Source organism: Neomonachus schauinslandi, chromosome 11 (genome assembly GCF_002201575.2).
Source record: "Neomonachus schauinslandi chromosome 11, ASM220157v2, whole genome shotgun sequence".
Taxonomy (NCBI): Eukaryota; Metazoa; Chordata; class Mammalia; order Carnivora; family Phocidae; genus Neomonachus; species Neomonachus schauinslandi.
The window spans coordinates 16,714,294-16,728,675 of NC_058413.1; positions in this window are offsets into that span (position 1 = coordinate 16,714,294).

The window sequence follows — 14,382 nt, forward strand, 5'->3', positions numbered from 1 at the left end:
GGGCTCAGAGATGCTGCCCACCAGAGCAGGGGCTTCTGGGGGCAGCCAGGAGCTCCCCGCCCCACGTCAAGCAGAGATTGGCACAGCCCTGCTGAGGGGAAGGCAGGACCGGACACTGGTGCCTGGTCCTGGCAATCCTCAGTGTGGCCACTAGATGACAGGCCAGGGCCACACAGGGCTCCCGGACGGGCCACCCTCGGCAGACCTGACCCTGGGAGCCTGTTTCTTCCACTGAGTTTGGGTGTCACTATGGCTGGGAGGAGGGGCCGCAGGGTCAGCCGCAGCTGTGGGGGCCAAGGCTGTGAGGGCTGATCTGAGGTAACCAAAGGGCTGTGTTCTAGAACGCCCCACTCTCCAGTCCCTTTGGCCACATCTTCCCATTGAATCTAACAGGTTTCTGGTCTGGCCTTAGGACCCTACACTCCTAGACCCTCGTTCCCCTTTCTTTCCTGGGCTGTGTTTATGCCACACTCATCCGGGGCTGAGGACTAAGGTGGGAACCCGAGAGGGTCTGCAGCCTGTAAACCTCAGGGTCCTCAGCGCTACCCCGCCCTGCAAGCTCAGCGGGAGGACCCGAGTGTCTTCACCTCCAACCCCCACGTGTCACTCAGCTGCCATGGCAACCCGGAGCAGCAGGAAGGACACGTATGGGATGAGGAAACCGATGCCCATGGATGAGAAATGACTGGTCTCTGGTCACCCAGTAGAGCCTGGATTGAGACCCAGATCTGCCCCGCTTCTCTCACCCACCCCACACTCCCACACTGCTCTTGTCACCCTGTGTTCAGTGGGTTGCGTGGCCCTTTCCCACTCACTCTGCTTGAGAGGGGCCCCTCCGGTGCCTTGTGACCCAAAAGATCCAGGCTCTTGGGGGTCCGCGGCCAACACCTTGACCCAGTGCTTTGCCGGGCACAGTGGCCCCAGGAACTGCTCAGATGGCCCATGCTGGCTTGAGGGCAAGCCCCAGGAGAAAAAGTCCAGGGCACAGAATTAGACAGTCTGGAGCACTTTTCACCAAGCTTCAGTCCCTCAGCTGTGAAATGTGGGTCACCCTACGGAATCATAAAGCCAGAAGTGCAGCTATATTTGAAAGTGCTTGGTGACGGCAGCGTCAACAGTCACCCTCAGGGCGTCCTTACTGGGTGCCAGGCTCTGAGCTAAGCCCCTTTGTGACGTGGTCTCCCTGCGTCCTCACAAAAGCCCTGTGAGGTCAGTATGATTGTTGTTTGCTTTGTATTGATACATATGTTTATAACATAGAGAGTGCACAAGCCTGGAGAGTGCAGCTCAGTGATGGTTTACACCTGTGAGACCAGCCCCTTGAAGGCCCCCTCAAGCCCCTCAGTCACCGCCTCGCCAAACGTAACACCAAAGGGGCTCCTGGCCGGCTCAGTCGTGGAGCGTGTGACTCTTGATCTTGGGGTCATGAGTTCGAGCTACAGGCTGAGTCTAGAGATTACTAAAAAAAATAAACTAAAACAAAGGTAACACTATAAAGTTGGGGTTATGTATGCCCATTTCACAGATGAGTAAACTGGGGGCATAGGGAAGGGCTGTGCACAGCTGCTAATGGGTAGGACCAACATTAGTCTCTTACCCAAGCATCTGGTGACCCACATAAGCCAGAAGGCAGCGACTTCTTCTTCCTCTTCTGCCCCCTCTCATTTCCTCCTGTCCCTCGCCTCCGACTTTTCCTCCTCTACCTCTTGGCCCCGCAGCCTCTCCTTGAGGGCTACCTTACTGTCATTTCATAAACTCCCCACCAGATGGAGCCAAAGGACCAAGTGCAGAATTGAGGCAGGCCGCTCAGCGCCCGGTGTTGGGCCTGGGGAGCCCTCAGGGTTTCTGGGCTTTGGGTGGGAGGCAGGGGAAGTTGCTGGTGGTCATCCTGGGCCCTGGTCAGCAGATATGACAGGGGTGACCCCCACACAGGCCCCAGTCCATTGACACCCTGACAGACAAAGGGTGGAATGCAGGCTGGGGCTCAGAGTGAGGTGAACACTGGGCTGGGAGCTAAGAAAGCCAGGTTCTAGTGTGACCCTTCCCCCTCCCCTGTCACCTGCTCTCTGAGTCACTGACCTGCCCTGTCTCAGTGGGTGGCGTTCTCTACCAGTAAGGTCAAGTTTGTCCCACCTCTGCCTCTGCATTTGCTCTCCCTTCACCTGGCTGACTCTACCGTCCAGTCTGCCTACTTAGTCAGCCAGCCTAAGAAGCTCATTGCCACCACCACTGGCCCCGCCCCGCCCCGCCCCGCCCCACCCCCGCCGCCAGAAGCCTTCCCTGACTGCACAGTCAATGCATCAATTGTCTCGGCTGTCCCGGCTGTCCCGTGTGATGACTCAGTGAGAGGGACACTCAGCCTGAGGCTGTTGGTGGTCTTCCACCCAGCTTCCCAGGGCGGCTGGATTGGAGGGGGCCCCAGCTGGGGTGCTTCACCTTATGCAGGCAAGGGGGAGTGCTGAGAGGCTGGTCTGGTGTCTTCCTTCACCTGGGTCCAGCCGGCATGTACATCTCCAGCCCCTGGAAGGTCAGCCTCGCAGAAAGTGGGTCAGGAAGAGCCTTCAGAGCTCATTAATCACACAACGGCTCAGGTCCTGCAGCACCCTGGTGCTCAAGACCGTGGCCCAGCACTGCCTTGGGTCCTCAACTCAGGCTCCCCAGAAGGCCCTACAGGAGGCCCCCCAGGTCTAAGGACCTGGCCACATGCCTTCCCTGGCTGGAAGTTCCTCACCAGTCCCCTCCTCTGATGGAGAAGACTCATCCGGGGCCGGGTGGGGAGGGGACTCCTCTTAGCCAGCAAGTATGTGTGTCTGGCGGGCAGTGGGGAAAGGGGTCTGAAGAAGCTGCCTTCTCAGGCTGAAGTCCTGTGGGGCTCCCTTGGAGCCCTGTTGGAAAACACCAGGGCTGTGAAAGAGCCCAGCATTTGAGACCTGTGCTCCAGGCCTGACCCTGAGGATGAAGAACTGTTTGGGCAGGTTCCAAACAGAAGAGCATGAGTTTCTTCTCCTGTGACATGGGGGTGGTCCCTCTGCCTATTTTCCTCATGGAGTAGGTGTGAGGATCAGGTGAGCTGAGGGACAGGACGGGGTTCTGAAAGGTGCCCCAAAAATGCAAGGCCCAAAAAAGTTTCAGTCCCCTGGATCTTAGGGGCAGTTAGACAACCTGGAGAGCTGAGGGTCTGCTCTTTTAATTACTCAAACTTTCAAATTATATTTTAGCCTTAGGATGAAATTATTTTTTAAAAATATGACCTATTTCCCTACCTTATTAAATAGAGTATCCTTTAATATAAGTTGTACTGATGCTTTTGAAATCTACCGATGCCAATCGTTATGCTTTTATTTATTTTCTTAAAGATTTACTTATTTATTAGAGAGAGAGAGCAGGGGGAAGGGCAGAGGCAGAGGGAGAGAGAGAATCTCAAGCACACTCCCCAGTCGTAGGGCTTGATCCCAGGAGCCTGAGATCATGACTTGAGCCGAAATCAACAGTCGGCCGCTTAACCGACTGAGCCACCCAGATGCCCCTGTTACGCTTTTTAAAAAAGTTTTGGTCTCTTAACATCAGCCAGCACCTCTCATTGCTATCAGCGTGCCCAGCTCTTAACAGCTCCTTCATCCTGTAAAACTCCCCCCCTCTAATCTGTTGTGCATTTGGGAATCAGACCCTAAACTCTGTCAGACTTATATGTAAACTAAAAGTAACCAGGTCTTGAGCAATAGGGGCTCATGAGCAAAGTGCATGAGCTTTATATTAGGCAGTGGCTTCCTTGCTCTTGGTCTTGGTATGAACCCTGGAGGTAGTGGCCAGGACCGGTCATGTCCTCCTCAAGGGCCCTTGTGATCACGCCTTCCATTGCCTCACCCCAGCCTCCCCCCGCCCTCCCTCACGTGGTGTTCCTCAGCAGCTCCCCTGGCTGGACATCCCACCTACCGATCGTCTCTGTCCAGTCCGCTCTTCAGTGCATGGTCAGCCACTTTCCAGAAGACATATGTGAACACCTCCCTTCAAGGCTTGAAACGTTTTGCTTTCTCAGAATGAAGCCTAGCTCCCCACTTCTCAAGGGCCCACCTTTGGGGACCCCTCTAGCCTCTCCTACCACTCCTCTGTCCCCATGCCCTTTGCTGTAGCCACAAGGAAACCCTAGAGTGTTCTGTGTTTCCTGGCTTCACACCAATTGTTCTCTCTGCTCTTCCCCCTCTTCCTCACCTGGGAAAATTCAGCCCAGGTGTCCTCTCCTCTGGGAATTCTCCATTGCCTCTTCCAGGTTTATCCAAATGCCTCCCCACCACTGCCTCATGGACGGTGGTCATGGCTTAAATCACAGACTCTGGAGCCTGACTACCTGGTCAAGTCCCAGCTCAGTTCTTCACCACCGTGTGGCCTTGGGCATGTCACCCGATCTGGTTTCCCCACCTGTAAAATAGGACTAAAAGCAGTAGCTAGCTCATCGACATCATCATGTGTGAGGCTCCTCATGCCATGCTTGGCCCATAGTAAGCACCCAAGTCGGGGGGAGCTAGTTTGCTTATCTGTCTTGCAATGATTGGTTTCTAGTCTCCCCCACTAACCCCAAGCTTTTCAAGGGCAGGCACGGTCTTCGTTCATCTGTATTTTTTCCTCCACGGGGTCTGGTGCAGAAGCAAGCCCACAGCAGCTTCTCAATAGCAGAGAAACGCATGAATGGAAAACAAGTCCAACGTCGGCTGGGAGGGTCCTTCCACAGCACAAGTGAACACCCAGCACTGTGTGAGTGAGTGCTCCTTGCCTGTCACCCTTCTCCCTGGAACTAGATGGTAAGTTCCCAGGGATAAGGGGGGCAAGGCTATCCCTTCCTTTGGCAGTGCTGCCAGACACTCGTCCCTGAGGGCCGGGGTGGGGACCTGAAAGGTGACTCTGGGGGTGCTGTCCACGGTGCTGAAGAGAACTGACAGGTGACTAATTCCTCCCCCTGAGATGGATGCTGGGAAGTGGGGGGATTTGCTTCAGGGCCGCCAGGAATGGATTTTTCATCTCCAAATATCAGCCAGCACATTTTGTTCTGACATTTCCTTGGCACCTTTGCCGGTGACGTGATGTTTCCTGTGCGGCTCTTTCCCCTGCCTTCCAAATTCCTTGGAGAACTGTCATGTTGCCCACCATGCTCTCCCACAGCTGTAGGCACCTCCAAACTTGGATGCAACACCCAGAGACCCATATTAAAGAGACTGAAGTGTGTCTTTTCTTTGATAGGGAAGATTTGGAATTTTGGTTGATAAACAAGGAAACAGGCTCAGCCCGGTGAAGGGAGTTGTTTAAAGTCACATGGTCAAGAAGGGAGAGAGCTCGGGATAAAGGGGGATCTTCAAATTCATGAGCTATTGATATGTTATGATGCCAGGAAGCTGTACGCAGAGGCATGGGGTCGCCCACAGGATGGAGGTCAGGGTGTTCCTGTTTAGCTGAAGGAAATGCCTTGGCTTAAGCCTTGAAGCCAAATCCCCTGGCCCCACCTTCATCCCGTTGACCTCTCAACCACCCTGCAAGGGTGGTGTCGCCATTGTCCCCATTTTCCAGATAAGAAGATGGAGGCCCAGAGGGGCGAGATCACCATTTCGAGGCTCCACAGCTACTTCCCCGCCACGGTTGGTGTGAAGCTGGTGGGAGGCGCGTCAGCAGGAGCGGAGTTCCTGAAGCAGGCCTGGCAGAAGGTGTGCTTGGAAATCATACTATCTACTTCCCTCTCCTGAAGGAAACAATCCTCACATTTCAGAGCAGGAAGAAGCATCTCTGCTCACGCCACCCAGCGCCTCGGTGATTCTACGGCCTTTAAGCACATTCTCCTGAGAAGATAATGGGAAAGATGATGAAAACCAAAGCCAGCGAAGTGGCCGCCTGGAGGACAATGGGGAGCTGCTCAGCAGGCGTGGAGAGAAGCTGGGCTGAACACGAGGCATTAAGGACATCCGAGGACACTTCTTATCTCCCGAGAGCACGCAGTCAGGCCTGGCCAGGATAGCAAAAGCCCACTGGGCTCCAACCAGGGCCCCCGGGCTCCAACCCCAGTCCCACAGCTTTGAGCTCTGGGATCGCAGTTTGAGTCACCTGTGATGAGAGAACCGTCCTTCCAGATTGGAAACAGCTGGGAGTGTTAAGAAAGCGTGAATGAGATGACCCATGGTGCCTGGCACATAGTAGGTGCTCAATAAATGTCAATTCCCTTGTCAATTCTTGTCCTTCCCCCCTCACCAATATTTATTCACCAAGTGTTTATTGAGCACTTACTATGTGCCGGGGCCTATTCTGAGTCTTGGTGATCTGGCAGTTCGTGCGCTAGGTGCCTGGTCTCATGGACTTTATGTTTTACTAGAGAAGTCAGAAGAAAAGAAGCAAATAATAAACAAGAAAATGGTAGCTATCAGGAAGTGCTGTAAAGAACATTGAGCTTTATTTTGATAGGGAGTGGAAGATGGTATCTCCTCTTTAGATAGGAGAGTTGGGGTGGCCCTTCTGAGGAGGTAACAAAGAGCAGAGGCCTGAATAAGGATCTGGAAGGGGGAGCATTCTAGGCAGAGGGAACAGCCGGTGCAAAGGTCCTGAGGTAGGTGTAAGCTTGGTGCCCTGTGTGACTAGAATGTAGGCAGCAAGACAGGGGGTCACAGAAGATGAGGTGGGAGAGGTGGGCAGGGCCCCAATCAGCTAGGACCCTGTGGGCCCTGGTGAGCCACGGACTTATATTCCCTTCTCCCAGTCTTTTTTTTTTTTTTTTTTTTTTTTTGTCAGAGAGACAGAGAGCACAAGCAGGGAGAGTGGCAGGCAGAGGGAGAAGCAGACTCCCCTCTGAGCAGGGAGCCCAATGCAGGACTCAATCCTAGAGCCCTGGGATCATGACCTGAGCCCAAGGCAGACGCTTAACCAACTGAGCCACCCAGGTGCCCCTACCTTCTCCCAGTCTTGATGGTCGTTCAGTGCTTGGAAACTTTTTTACTTTTCAGAGTCCTTTGTTCTGCTGTAAAGTCAGTTCCCTAGGGGGCCCTTTAACCTTAGCAATGAACCTCCACCCTAGGTTCTGACCTTAAAAGTCAAAACAAGAAAGTCCTTGGAGATACTCTACAAGTTCGAAACTTTCATTGCTCTGGTGGATCGACTAAGGCCCAGAGGCAGAAAATGACTTGCCTAAGGTCATACCATAAGTTACAGACTCTACCGATTAGGATTATATACCTCTACAAGTGATAAGAAAACCCCCAAATCACTAGCTTAAAAAGTTTATTTCTCTCCAGTAAACAGAGAGAGGTAAGCATTCCAGGCTGGTACAGTAGCTCTACAATCATCAGGGACCTAGGCTGCTCCTAATTTGCTCTACCATCCTCAACATGTGACTTCCACCTCATGACCCAAGAGGGCTGCCCTAGGTGCAGCTGTTGTGTCTGCATTCCAGAGCAGAAAATAGAAAGGTTGAAAAAGAACGTGCCCTTCCCAAAAAGGGCATGTCCCGGGTGTTGTGATTATATTGCATTGGCCAGAACTTGGTTATGTGGCCACAGCTACCTGCAGAGGAGGCTGGAAATGTAGTCTTTACTCAGGACAGCTATGTGCCCAGCCCAGAGTTAGGGCTGCCATTCATCAGGAAGAAGGGGAGAACAGATAATGAGGGACAGCTGGCCGTATCTGTCACAGTGACAAAGTTGAGACTGAAACCCACACGTCCTGACACCCTAGTGTTCTCCACACTGCCCTTTGCCCCAGCCTGCCCCCACCACGATGAGCAAATAGCAGCCAAATGTAGGGGAACCTCTGTGGAGAGCGGCCTGGAGGAAGTAGAGGGAGGAGGACAGGCACCAAGGGAGGAGTCACGACAGAGGGAGCCCAGCTGCTGGGCCCTCCCCCGTGGCTTTTACTGGGCTGGCAGCTGGCCCTGAGGCCCAGGGCAAGGAGACATTGCTGTCACCTCCTTTTGGGGAGGCAGCTGGTGACACAACTCTTGACAGTTCCCCATTGTTCCCGGCGGACGGCGTGGCAGGTTGGTGGGATCCCACTGTGGCAGCAGGTGGGGGGAGGGGGGAGGTGTTTCAGTAGCTGGCAAGGCCGGCCTGCCCTTCCCCCACTCCAGCCAGCCCCCCCTCCCCCAGGCCTGGACAGGAGGCAGGGCTGGCCTGTGGTCCTCGCTGGGAGACTCTCTCCTGTCCGGCACAGAACATTTTCCTCCTTTGGCCTCCCTCTTGGCCTCCCTGCCTCTACTTCTCCCCCAGGCCTCCCCTCCCCTCTCTACTGCTCTCTCTTGGTCATTTGCTCCTCTTTCCCAGAGTCTTTCTGTCCTCTCCTCCCTCCTCCCCTTCATTCCTTTCTTCTTCCCAAATTTCCTTTCTTCCGGCCTTTTATCCTTCTTTCCTGTCAGAACTTCTCCTTTCTCCCCGCCCTCTTGGCCTCATATCCGTCACTGTGGGGTGCCCCACTCTCTGGGGGCCCCCCCTGCTGCGTGGGGCGGGGCTGGGACAGAGCACATCCAGGAGCAGCCTGGGTGGAAGGTGACTCTGGTGGCCCGGGGCTCCAGCCTTCCCCCAGATGGGGACAAGGGCCTCTGTTCACTGAGCTCCCACTCCATGCTTACCACCTGGGCGGCACTTAAATTTACGGACTTCACCACCGATCACTAAGGCTGGTGGTGACTGTTATCCCCCCGTTATAGGTGGGGAAACTGAAGCCCCACCGTAAAGGCGAGAGCCAGAACAAGGTGGGTCGGAGCCTCACTGCTGAGCCCCTGCGGGTCGCAGCCCCTCGGCTGTCACAGAGAGTGAGAGACAGCACGGGGTAATGACAGTCTGCTGCTGACAAAGTGATGGTGCTTCTAGAACACCAGACACCGTGCTGGTGCTTGGAGTCAGACGGAGACCAGGCTGCCCCGCGACCCCATAATGACAGGGTTCCCTCCTTTCACTGCCTTTCTGCCTGCCTACAGCTCCTTGAAGTGACAAGGCCAGCCCCGCTGTCACCCTCAGGCCTCCTGGGTCAGCCTCCGGGCGGCACTCAGTCCAGACCCGGGCTCGCTTCTCCAGCCTTCCTCGGATTCATCTGGCACAAGCCCAGATCCTGGGGGGTGCTTTTTCCGATCCCCTTCACAGAGGCACCCCTGAGTTTCCTTGGGCTGCGTGCTCCCATGTAGCTACAAGCTTAAGAAACCTCACATTTTCTTACTGCAGGCGTCTTCCCTGGCTGTTGGGTGGGCCGGCCTCGGCAGCACCGCATGGGGCCCAGCGGCTAACTGGGGTTTGGGAAGGGGTGGGGAGCGTGCACAGGGCTGGGCGCACAGGGGGCTCGGGAGGCTCTGGCGATGTGGCTTCTTAAGAGGACTGGTAGTATCCGGCCTTCATTTGTTTATTTATTTTTTTTAAAGATTTTATTTATTTATTTGAGAGAGAGAGAATGAGAGAGAGCACATGAGAGGGGGGAGGGTCAGAGGGAGAAGCAGACTCCCTGCCGAGCAGGAAGCCCGATGCGGGACTCGATCCCGGGACTCCGGGATCATGACCTGAGCCGAAGGCAGTCGCTTAACCAACTGAGCCACCCAGGCGCCCCGGCCTTCATTTGTTTATTTTTTGATAAATATTTTCTTCTTTAAAATGTGCATATGTTTTATACATTATTTTAATGTACGTATGTTTCACAATAAAAAGTACAAATTAACAAGTTAACATAAAAAGGAAAACAGAAGCCAGGTCTGGGACGGCTAGGGTGTCAGCAGCCAGAGGGCAGTCTGGACAGAAGCTAGGGGAGAACAGGTAGACCAGGAAGGCAGGTCCCCAAGAGCCTTAGGACCACCTCTCCCCCGACTTTAAGAAGAAAGAAGCAAAACACAGACAGGAGACAAGGAGCCCTCGGGGGGGGGGGGGGGCAGTGGGGAGCATTCGGGGAGCCGGCATTCACCCAGCCTGTTAGTGACGTCGTGGGGATTCCAACCTGCTTGTCACTTTTCATCTCCGTTTAAGTATTTTCCTGTCGCTGAGCTTGGCACCTGATCTGCCTCCTGCCTAGGACCACCGGTTGTTTGGTTCTTCTAATGTCAGACCTCATTCTTCAGGTCTGCAAACCACCCACCGAACGTGGCTTTCCCTACCCACGGCTGCCTAAAGAAAGCGCCACCTCTCCACGCCCCTGCTTATTAGTCACCCCATTGTCCTGCTGAATCAATGAGGTACGCTGATTGCAGGATAGATCGGTGTAGGTTGCCTTCGGACAGGCATCTATTGTCTTTAAACAGCAAGTTCTGTTTTCTATTCACTTTTTTGCGGCTACATCAGAAAATCCAACGGTACTTTTAAAAAATTGGATTTACCTAAGCTATTGGAAGCGGTCATTTATTTAGCATGTAAACTTTATACTCCCAGAGATAGGTTAATCCCAGCCATTGTGAATGCTGGAGAATGATTTCTGAAATGTATCCAAGCCGGAAAATGTACCATTTCACCGAAAGAATGGGCTTTGGCTTTCTGGTTCTTTTTCTTCAGTGAAGCTTCGTGTAATTTTAACAGGCCTGAGTTTTGATTTCTGAACTTTTAACCTTGTGGGCTTTTAAACTTTTAACTTTTAACCTTTTTAACCATTTGAAATGGTAAAACTGAAATAGAACAATGTTGGCTTGGTCAATAAGAAACTTAAATTTGAGAGTGTGAGGTTAATTTTCATTTCCTTGGTTTTACATCGCCAAGAAAAGCAGTACAAGATTTCCTGCTTTTTAATTTCCCAGATGATTTATAGATTTGGCAACAACACTATTTATGGGAAAACATTAGAAGAAAATAATCTTTCTGCATTAACAGAAGGAATTTTGAAAGACATAATGCAATGAATAGTCTTCCTGTGTTTGTGGTCAGATTTCTCCTGGCTTGAACCTTTCAAGGGATTCCACCCCAACCCCATGCTCTTAGAACAGAGCCTGAGCTCCTTGGGAGCCCACAAGCCCTGTAAGTTCTGGCTTCCATTACCCTTCTTTGCTCATCTGCTGACCCCAGCACTCTGTGCTCCTGTTGATTGAACTTCTCTAGTTTCCTAAATAAAATCTGCCCTGTGCTCTCTCCCTCCTGGTGCTTTGCACATGCTGTTCCCTCTGCCGGGCTTGCTTATCCTCCCGACTCGCTACTCATCAGTCTCTCCTTGTACAGCGTAGAGGTCACTTCTTCCAGGAAGCCTTCCCTGACACTCCTGAATGAGTGTGTGATGTACGCTGCTCCTCTTTGCTCAGACAGCTTCCCACATGGTCCCACGTGTTCTTTATCATAATCCTTCTCCTGCTCTATTATCTTGGCAATTCCTCAGTTTCTTGTGTGTCTCCTTCACTAGACTGTAAGTTCTGTGAGGGCAAGAACCATGTATTTTACTCACTTCTGTATCCCTAGGGTCTAGTATGGTGTTTGACACATGGTGGGTACTCAGTTAGTGCCGGGTGAATGAATGGATACATGGCCAGAATTTGATTGATCTCCACCAAATGCTGGTATCACATCTCTTACAATTTATCATTAATAGTTCTTGGATGGCTTTCTCTTAGTTTTTAATTTGGTCATTTACTCCATCCATCCACTCAATTATCTACCCATCTCTCTATCTCTCCATCCATCCCTCCATCCCTCCATCCATCCATCCACCCACACATTTCTGTGGCTAGGCAGAAACGAGGTTGAAGTTATAGTAAGTCTTAGGGAAAGAAGAAAACCAGGCTCTCTGATGTTAATGCCAGAATATAGATCAGACGCAGAAAATTGGAACCACATTGCAGACACACCTAGGCAGGGAATACCAGAGAAATGGATTATCCAGCTAAAGTGATTCAAGTCTCACACATGCACAGTGAGCTCATAAATATAGACTCTCACTCCCCGCCCCACCTTCCTCTCTTCTTCCTTTCCCCCTTCCTCCTCTCTCCCTCCCTCCCTTCCTTCCTTCACCAAGCCGTCATGGAGGTCTCTTTCTGGGTCAGGCCTTATCCTGAGGACTATTGAATCAGACCCAGATTTTAGCCCTGAAGACGCTCTGAATGTATAGGGGATCCTAGAGTGGGTATAAAAAAAGATACAAAAGGCACTAAGTGTCCTGTGCCATAGGAGAGGCCCAGATAGGGTTTCCTGAGCACCTGGAGGAAGGAGAAGGAGGAAGGTTGCACGGAGGAGGGGACATTTGAACTAGGTCTTGATGGATGGGTAGGATTTAGATATGTGAGAAAGAGGGGAGAACATTCTAGAAGGAAAAAATCAAAGGAGCAAAGACACAGAGGTGGAATAAGTCCAGGCAGGTCCAGGGAATCCAGCAGTCTGGGGGAAAAGCAGTGGGAAGAGGAGACACAGAGGGTTTAGGAAGGGGCTTGGGCCAGATCACAGCCCCTGCCTTGGTGGCCAGCTGAAAAACAACAGATTGAGTAACGAATTCATCTTACAAGTATTCTGACCCACCTATGTTGCCACTTTAGGGCCTATTGCCTCTCCCCTGATGGTCTGTGGTAGCACTTGGCCTGCTCTACCTGCCTCCAGCCTTGTCTGTCCTCCCCCTCCCCTGTAGGCGGCAGACTCTCCATAAAGGGGCATATCATGACACCCCTCCCTTGCCTATAGCCCTCCAGGGCTCCCTTGTGCCCTGAGCATACATTCTAAGCTCCTTGTCCTGGACTACAAGCACCCCCCCCCATACACACACACACACACACACACACACATCTTTACTCCCCACACCCCTCCTAGGCTTCCTGGGGCTGCTTTCATTTCCTTAAATGGCCCCCTACATTTTCCTCTGCTTGAGATAGCCTTCAGCTCCCACAGCCCCAATCGGTGCAGGCCCCTCTGCAGATTCTGCAGGCTGGGGACAGATACGGATTCCTTGGGGACCCTTTCCCCCTCCCACAGGACCACACCAGTTGTTGCCTGTTTATCTGGCTTCCCCACTGGACCTCGAGCTCCTAAGAAGAGAATGTTTGCGGGACTCGCTGTTCTCTGGTGTGCCTGGTGTGGAGCAGGCCCCAAATTCCTGGGGCTTCAGGGGCAGGAGATAGAAGGTCTTTGACTGGTGGGGGTGGGGTGCCTTCCCCCGCCCCCATCTCCCAGTTCCCTGCGTCCCCAGAGGCTGGAGGAGGCCATGTGGTGAGGAGAGACAATTGCCACCACAACCCAGCCCAAAGGTGTGAGGGGTAACAGGTGCAGTTGGGGGAGGCCCTGGGAGGTCTGGCCGGGTCTGAGGTTGCCTCCAGGTCCGGCAGGGATAGAGGGTGAGGCTGGCAAGCAGGAGCCAGAATCCAAACTTTAGGTCTGGGTAGGAAGGAGCCACCTCGGGTTGGGGGGGGGTGGGGGGAGGGTGGCGGCGGGGGGCCTGGATGAGGAGCACCCGTGACTCCGGACTCTGCATCCATTTTGCCCTTTCTCCCAGTTTCTCTGTTTATCTTTCCAGCTAGACCCGCCTGGGGCTATTTCTGCTTCCTCCTTGTTCAGCTGCTTGAGCAGCCTTGTGGCTTTAATTGGCCCATTTTCTGCATGCTGGAAAGAGATTTCCCTCCTTGTCCCACTGCCCGCCCCCCACCACCCAGGAGACCTGAGAGTAAAAGCTAGAAGTGAGGCTAATTATGGAGAGAAAGGCGGACAGAGACAGCCCAGGAGAGGGAAAAGGGGGTGGAGACAGAGACAGAGAGACAGGGACAGAGACAGACAGAGGCAGGGCTCAGCAGGCGACACAAAAGAAGAGTGGGGGGCTGGAGAAACAAGACAGAAAGAAAGACAGGAGGTAAGAATGAGGGAAACACAGAAAGACAAAGGGACACAGAGAAGCAAACAGATGGATCTGTGTCCCTATTTGAGGGACAGGAAAAAGAGGCAGCCCCCAGGGCGAAGGAGCTCAGGGTCTCCAGGGAAGTGGGGGCTCCCGGCATTGAGGCCCCCAGCAAGCATCACGCTTCTCTGGGCCGGAGTGCGGGGTGGGGAAGACACAGCACAGTGTGTCCCATCTGCAGGAGACTGATGGTAAGGATGTCACAGTGCCTTTGTCACGGGTGATGTCTTACAGAGGTGCGGAGGGAGGGAGTCATTAGTGGGAGGTGTGGGGCTTCACGGTGGCCGGCTCTCTTTCCTCTTGCATTTTAAATGAGTTAGGGTGGAGGTGGGCAAGACTTCCTGCCCTTCTTCGTTGTTGATTCCGGAAACAAACATTTACTGACCACTTTCTAACCGTGCCCCGCCTCCTCTCTGGGCTCTGCAGATACGAGGTGATGGAGGCACGTTGCTGCCCTCCTGCTCAAGGCCCGCCTGACATCAGGGGGTTAATGTTTAAAGTCTACGGAATACACTGAAAGGAGAAGAAGCTGACCCAGCCACACCCACTATACCCTGGCATTTGCTGTAGCCAAGGTAGGTGGGAGGAGTCCAGAAGAGG